The sequence below is a fragment of the Rhagoletis pomonella genome, unplaced genomic scaffold, assembly GCF_013731165.1.
Source record: "Rhagoletis pomonella isolate Grant_MI unplaced genomic scaffold, Rhpom_1.0 Rhpom_scaffold_02979, whole genome shotgun sequence".
NCBI lineage: Eukaryota > Metazoa > Arthropoda > Insecta > Diptera > Tephritidae > Rhagoletis > Rhagoletis pomonella.
The window spans coordinates 1,469-10,014 of NW_023461532.1; positions in this window are offsets into that span (position 1 = coordinate 1,469).

Sequence of the window (8,546 nt, forward strand, 5' to 3'; positions counted from 1 at the left end):
AATGTGTAAATACCAAAGCTGAAGTCAAAAACCACACATGCACAGTGCAGGAAAACCAAGTAAGCAGTTGGAAGTTGGCTGTTGAACTAAGAATTCTTTAAAACATACGTACATACATACGTATGAATTTAAAGTATGTATAGCAGACAAATTTATACCTCGCTGTGCGAAATCAATCGTTCAGTGTTCGATCTTTGCCCAAGTGTTGGCTCATAAAGCAATTACGCCTGAACGATTGTCGAGAATTTCGCATACAAAAGGAAAACCATTTCTTCGTTAACAATACTCTTTTGTATAGAATTCGTTGAAAATTTCTCATGGCAACGAGTGCAAAAGAAGGGAGCTATTCGATTTACCTGAAATGTGTAGGGAAAATACGGCTGGATTGTAGAATGCTTCAAACATCTCAGATAGTTGAATGGTAAAAAGCATCATAAGAAGTAGTTACATGCATAATAACAATTAGGATCACATTTGATTAGTTTAATTTCATAGGAATTGCAACCATTGGTTCATTTGTTTATCCAATAAACCAAATAGTGAGCCTCTCATTAAAAAATAGGGTGAAATTAACTGCTTCCAGTCAAAGCATGCAAACACTTACCCACAACCCTACACCAGCAACAGCCTATTAGAATAATAAACTAATAATTTGCAAAATAGATATTTTGTTACGAATCAAGACTGAATTTTTTTTTTTTGTACCAACATATGTAAATATCCATATATGAATACATATGCATCCACGTTTACATACTACAAGTGGATTGGTTTTGTTGTAGGCAGTGCAGCTGACCTAACTGAAAGCGATGTCGCACTTAGCACCTGCTTTTCAGCATATCATTTTCCCCAACGCGCTGTCGCTCTTCCCCACTTTGCACGCTGCTAAATCTTGCACTCCCTCATGCACTTGCATGCGTATATACACACATATGTTCTGTTATAGTTAGTATGTTTGTTTTTGAATTTTATTTTTTCTTTTAATTATCTCCCGGTGATCTGCTTTTATACATATATGATGCATATACATATGTATGTATGTATGAACTTGTACATAACTGGGGATCCTTCCTATTGTGCTGCATAAGTTCTTTTGTAAAAAGTACTGAAGCAACTGAAGTATTATCGGAAATCTAAATAAAATCAACAAAAATACAAAAACAAAAAAATATAATAATACAATGTAATGCGTAGGGAAACTTGCGTTATCTGTACATACTCGTATGTAACGAATTAGCTTCTAGTAATTCTATTTTTTAATGAAAGTTCATTTGGAGCAAAATATGTTTGTTAGGTATGTTAACTAAAAAGGAAAGAAATTAAATTAACTATAACAAAAATTACATAAGTAACTAAAAGTTAAGTTCCATTTACTACCAAGCGACCGATCAGCGTTCAACAGCTCAAAATGCAAAGGATATGCAATATTCATTGCAGTTGGTACGCCTTGGCTGACTTTACTACAACAATGATTTCACGACCTGAACTTGCAACAATTAATAATAATAATAGATTGGCGCTTACACATATGTTAGTGTTTGGCCGAGCTTCTCCTCCAACTTGTGGCGTGCGCCTTGATATTGTCACACAAAGCGGAGGGACCTACAGTTTTACGCCGACTCCGAACGGCGATTGTATTTTTATGAGAAGCTGTTTTTCATGGCAGAAATACACTCGGAGGTTTGCCATTGCCCGCCGAGGGACGACCGCTGTTAAGAAAAACCTTAAATAATAATAAAATTTTTTTTTTTTTTTTTTTAAACACAAATGTATTTAAAGCTCTAAAATAAACGCTCTCGATAACCGCGATTTGATATTTTTATTTTTTATATTTTTAAGTAAAAAGTATTTTGGCGGAAATTTCTTGCACTATATGAGTCAAAGCCGTGTTTGTAGAAGACTAAAGTTCACATTATTGCAGTTGTAAATGAGCTTTTTACGAAAAAATTTAATTAAACTGAATCCAAGGCTACGCAAAATACAGCTTTCAGTGCATCACGAAAAAGTATTTTGACGAGAAATTAACTTAATCTGAAACACTGTGGCTATAAAAAAATATACTTATGTATATTCTACCACATCTCATAACATTACGTTCCTTTTAAACAGTTCTTGCATGCTATCTGCAACACCCAAATTGGATGCGTATATGTGTATATATTTTTGTATTTAGACATGAATATCGGTGATTCTAAGTTGCCCTCATATCATAATGGGACATGGTATCAAGGTATTAAGATTGGGATTTTTTTTAAATGCTCGGAACGTGGTTCATATTAACTTTGAGTGTTCCGCATCTCTACTCCCTCGTTGCAGGGCGGGAGTAGAACCAACTTTGCAATTGGCCTTGTAGTTTGGCCCTTTGTTGTATCAACGTCAACTACACGTATTCGGTTGTCTGGACCAGGGTGTAGTTTGGCTATTCTTCCAAGTCTCCATTCATTGGGTGGGAGGTTTTCTTCTTTAATGACGACTAGGTCCCCTTGTTTTAAATTGGCTTGTGGATGTTTCCACTTGACGCGTTTCTGCATCTCGGTTAGGTACTCCGATTTCCATCTTCTGCAGAAAGTTTGGTGTAATGCTTTCAATTTTTCCCAACGATTTAAGATAGAGGCCCGAGTCTCGTTTACGTCGATTTCTGGTGGGGCAGGTAGATGCCCACCAATAAGGAAGTGTCCTGGGGTAAGCGGCTCCAAGTTTGATGGTTCGTTGGATGATGGACTAAGTGGTCGCGAGTTGAGACAAGACTCAACCCGGCATAGAAGAGTACTAAACTCTTCAAAAGTGAATTTGTGGTCCGACGCGATCTTTTTGAAGTGGCTCTTAAAACTTTTAACCCCTGCTTCCCACAGTCCACCCATGTGAGGGGCTGCTGCGGGTATAAAATGCCACGTTAGAGCTTGGTGGCAGTATTTAGACAGGGCCTGATTGCGCGAGTCGGCCACGAAGGCTTTAAATTCGGATCGCAAAGACCGAGAGGCTCCGACAAAGTTAGTTCCATTGTCGGAGTAAATATTCTTTGGGCACCCTCGTCTAGCAATAAATCTGGCAAATGCTGCTAGGAAAGAAGCAGTACTAAGGTCACTAGTGGCTTCCAGGTGGATGGCCTTAGTCGAAAAACAGACGAAGAGACAAACATAGCCTTTTGACAGACGACATCCTCGACCGCGGTAGGTTTTAATGTCAAAAGGCCCCGCGAAATCTACACCGGTGTTCGTGAACGCACGCGAAAATGTAGTGCGTTCAGTTGGAAGATTCCCCATAAGCTGGGTTTGGGACCGTTTCCTGTGGATCGTGCAGATTTTAAAATTGTGGATGATGGACCGTATCATATTTTTTACTCGCGGGATCCAGTATTGCGTTGGTTTTCCCCGTGTAAGGAGATTTTATGGACGAACTGGACAATAAGCCGAGTTAACCTGCAATCATATGGGAGAATAATTGGATGGCGCTCACTATAGGCCAGGTCAAGGGATGCGCCAAGACGACCACCAGTCCTCATTACATCATCCTTGTCGATGAATGGATTAAGGGGCAAAATCTCGCTTTTCGCCTCGATGGATTTACCTGATTTCAATTGTTCATATTCTTCTCTATAGTGTCGTTGTTGATAAATGGTTATTAGGCGTTGTGTCGTTGTTTTAATTTCGGCCGACGAAATTAATGAAGACTCCGCTCTAAAGGAAGATTTTGTACTGGGGTGAGTTCTTTGATAGAATCTCATAATATATGAGATGACCCTCAAAGCTCTTGAGAAATCTGAAAATCTGTCGAGAATTTCAAAGTTATTTGTGCTAGTTGTTGCGTGAACTGGCACCCTTTTTTCCTCTATGATTGTGTCGTAGTTCGCTTCTTGTGCTGGCCATTTTGACTTGTCTTCTTGTAACCAAGAAGGACCCTGCCACCACAAGGAGTTGTTGACTAGTTCACTAGCCGAGAGTCCTCTACTGGCCAGATCTGCTGGGTTTGATGCCGAATCCACATGACGCCAGTTGTCGGTTCCCACCTTGTCTACAATTTTTGTTATTCGGTGAGCAACGAAAGTTGACCACGAACACGGTGGTTTCCGGATCCATGCTAGGACTATTGTCGAATCTGTCCAGAGATTTATTTTCATATGTCCAAGACTCAGATTTTCGACGACTGCTTCTAAGATTTCCGAAAGCAAAACTGCGCCGCAGAGTTCTAAACGGGGTAACGATACTGTTTTGACGGGCGCTACCTTCGTTTTTGCCATTAGAAGGCTGACAAAAACTCTTTCCGCAGTCTTCACTCTTAAGAAAACAGTCGCCGCGTATGCTTTCTCCGAAGCGTCACTGAATCCATGTATTTCGGCGTCATCTGTTTGCGTAAAATGGACCCATCTTGGTATGCGAATGGTATTAATGTCCATGTAGTCGTGCATAAATGCCTGCCAACGATCTAATGTGGTCGGAGTCACGGTTTCGTCCCAACCAGTTCCCTCCAACCAAATATTTTGCATAATGATCTTGGCGACAATAACCACTGGAGCGAGCCAACCGAGCGGGTCAAACAGTTCGGCGATAGCTGAAAGTATCGCTCTTTTGGTGATGACGTCACGATTTTCTATTGGTTTTGCTGTGAAATAGAAGTAGTCAGATTTGGCATTCCATCTGATGCCAAGTGCTTTTACCGCACTAGTATCTTCAAACTCTAGAAAATCTTCGGTGAGTAAATGAGATTTCGGTATACCTTCAAGTATTTTGCTGGAGTTCGAAGTCCACTTTCTTAACGGGAACCCTGCTGAATCCAGTACCTGTAGTATTTCTTCTCGAGCTTTAATCGCTGATTCGATGCTGTGTCCTCCAGCAAGTACGTCGTCCACGTACATACACTTTCGCAAAATTTCGGATGCGATTGGAAAAGAGCTCTCAACCTCATCAGCTAGTTGATGCAATGTCCTTATCGCGAAATAAGGAGCACAGTTTATGCCAAAAGTCACCGTTTTTAATTCGTATAAGCTAATTGGTTCTCTTGGGCAGGTGCGAAAAACTATGCGCTGATATTTCGTTTGATTCTCATTTACCAATATTTGCCGATACATTTTCTCTATATCGCTGTTGAAGACGTATTGGAACAGTCTCCAACGGAGTATGAGGATAGTTAAATCGGCCTGAAGTACAGGTTCTGGAAGGAGGACGTCATTTAAACTCATGCCGTTGGCGGTTGGGCATGATGCATTAAATACCACTCTGACCTTTGTTGTGGCACTCTCCTCCTTTAACACAGCATGATGTGGTAGGAAATAACAGTCGGTTGATTCTGGTGATGCGCTAGTTGTAATCTTTGACATGTGGCCTAATGTTTCATATTCACATAAAACCCGGTTGTACTCTGTTTGAAGAACAGGTTTTTTTGCTAGTCGCATCTCGTTCCGGTAGAACTGAGAGCAAGCGCTTTTTAGTGATGGTCCTAGACAAACATTATTTGGAAAATCTTGCCTGAAGGGTAAGGAGACAATGTACTTCCCATCATCATTTCGCTTTGTCGTTGCTTTGAAAAGCCTTTCACAATATATGTCATCGGCATTCATACTTCTTTTCTAGGGGATATCTTCTAGCTCCCAGAAGGCCGTTAACTGTTTATCCACAGTAACTTCATTAAAAAAATGATACTATTTTATTGGTTGGATTCAATGATTCCGCTTGACCAGTCAGTATCCAACCGAACACGGTTTCTTGGGCGAGAAGTGTATTTAGGATGTTCTTCTTTAACCCGCTTAAAATGATTTGGGGGGATACGTCTCCGCCTAAGACGAGGTCAACGGGCTCGTTGACGAAGAATCTCTTGTCCGCCAAAATCAAGTCTGGGAATGCTTGCCGCGTCATGGCGCTCACTTGGCAAGTCGGCAAATCCCCTGTCAATTGTTGCAAAACTAATACGGTTGTGTTTATATTGATTAACGGATCCGTAGGAGATCGCAAATGAATAGCACACGCTTCTTTTACCTGCGCAGATATTGCATTATTGATGCCCGAAACTTGGGCATGCAAGGGTTTCGATGGCAGGTTGATTCTTCGTTTGAGTCTTTCGGTTATGAAAGAACACTCAGAACCAGAATCAATGAGCGCTCTCGCTGAATAATTTACACCATTATGATGAATGTTGACCCGTGCCGTTCCTAATAGTACTCCTTTATTTGAGTTTGCATGACATGAATTAACTTTATTATCTGCTTTATTATTTTTCGCAGCTTCCCGCCTTTTTGCTTGCTCAGAAGTAGAGGCTATATCGTCGGACGGACTTGGAGGTGCACTAAGAGCTGTTGCTTTTGGCTGAGTTGCTTGCATATGCAGCAACGTGTGATGTCTTGAATGACACGTACTGCAATTAAACGGACTGGTACATTTAGTGACCGTATGTCCGGCTGACAAGCAATTCAAGCAACTGTGGATGCTCTTAATAAATTCGAGTCGCTTTAGTGGAGTAAGTTTGTGAAATTTGTCACACCTTCTTAGCCTGTGCTCATGGCTATGGCACATTTTGCATGTGGGTTTTTCCACGCTGGCTTGGAAGGCGCCAAGCCTTTTTGGAGTCCATTCTGAAGACTGATGTATGTTTTGTGGCTTAGGGGCTTAATTTGGCTTGCTCTCCCTAATGCCTTTTACTGTCTCCAGGGTCTGAAACCTACTTGATAAGAAATTATCCATGTCCTCCCACTTTGATACTTCCGTTCTTTTCTCTATGGTTTGCTCCCATAGTGCCAGTGTATGTTCTGGCAGTTTTGTCGAGCACAGATACGTGAATATCGCATCCCAGCTGGAAACGTCAATCTGGTGACATTGATGCGCCGAGATGCAGTTGTTGATATCACGTTGCAGCTTCTTAATGGAGCTACCGCATTCACTCTCAACTGCTTTCAAATTAAATAAAATCCTCAATTGACTATTGACCAGGATACGTTTGTTTTCGTATCTGTCGCATAGATTTTTCCATGCGGTTTGAAACCCATCATTGGTCAACTGACATCTTTGTACAATTTCTTTGGCCTCCCCTTGCGTTTTTTGCCTGAGATGGTACAGCTTCTCAACAGGGGTAAGGCGCTTATTAAGGATATATGTATATGGCCGTAAACATATCCCTAAATGACGGCCATGAAAGGTAATCCCCTTTAAATATATCCGTGTCACAAGGAGGCAGATGAATATTGAGCTCGCGACCAGACATATACTCACTTTCTTTTTCAGTCTTTGCAAGTTGCTCTAAAAGTTCAGCCATTGCTGCTTGGCACCGCAAAAAACTAAGGTATGTGCTTTTGTACTTCTTTTTTATTGAAGTCAGGTCTTTACTATCGAGCTCTTTTGAAGCGCAGAGTTCATCATAGGACCCCTTCACCTTTTCCCATAGAGCCTTCAATTCCTCTTTTTGAAAAGCTAAGGAGTGCTTTGTGTGTTCTGATGGTTGCATGGAATTGTAGTCAGATTCGAACTCTGCTACTGCATCTGCCTGACGAATAAAAGCATCCATTTTTCCTTTTAAGGTTCGTTAAATTTGAACAAAGAAAGATTTTTTTTTTTCGAAAGAAATTGCGTATAAATCTGATCGCAGATTTAATTTATTTAATCGTCGTGAGCAATGTCGACACCTGAATAGCCACTCCAGTATAAAACCACACCAGATTAATTGAAAAGTCGAGGATTTAGTTTTCTCTTGACGGCGTAATTAATAATTTATTTTATTTCAGCAAAGACTTTTTATATATATGTATGTATTTCCGTATGGTAAATTACTTGCCACCCAACTCTTTATATATATATGTAGTGTATACAATATTGCAATCGTTCGCGTCTGCCAGTAGTGAATTTTGTCGCGAAAGTGAATGTTGTGAACAAAAAGAGGGAAAAAAGAACCCGTCCTTCTCCACAATACAATATATTATGTATGTATGTATGTTTACATGCATAATCAAATATTTGATACCCTAAAAAAAGTGAAGTGAAGTGTTTAAGGCACTAACTAACCAAATCTGTAACCAGTGACACTAAGGTGGAATTATAATTAAAATAACAAAGTCAACAGGTGAAAATGATAAGAATTTAAAATTGTACGCTGCAAAATCTGCTGTATAAGTACCTATATTAAAAGGGTTTACTTAACCTCAACAACAACGTACCAAGTGAAATTTTATACATAGCACAAAGCTGAGAAAAGTTATTAAACCAGTGACCGGAAAAAGTTTTTATAAAAAAAACAAAAAATATCAACCCGAAAATGACATGATACGAACTAAAAATGTGCACCGAGAAAAACTTTTATTAAACAAGTGCTTTGATTAAAACAAGTAACTTTACCCCAACCACTACGTCCCAAGTGAAATCTTACTAGCACAAGGCTGGAAAAAAATCGTATTGATCAGTGACACGAAAGGAGTTATAATAAAATGCCAAAATCAAAGTGAAAAGTGATATGAACTTAAAATCGTGCACCGAAAAAAAAAACTTGTATTAAGCAAGTGCTTCGATTTAAATAAATCACTTTGCAACAACAACACCTGTTCACTTCAAAATGGCGGTATCTTCGCTGTA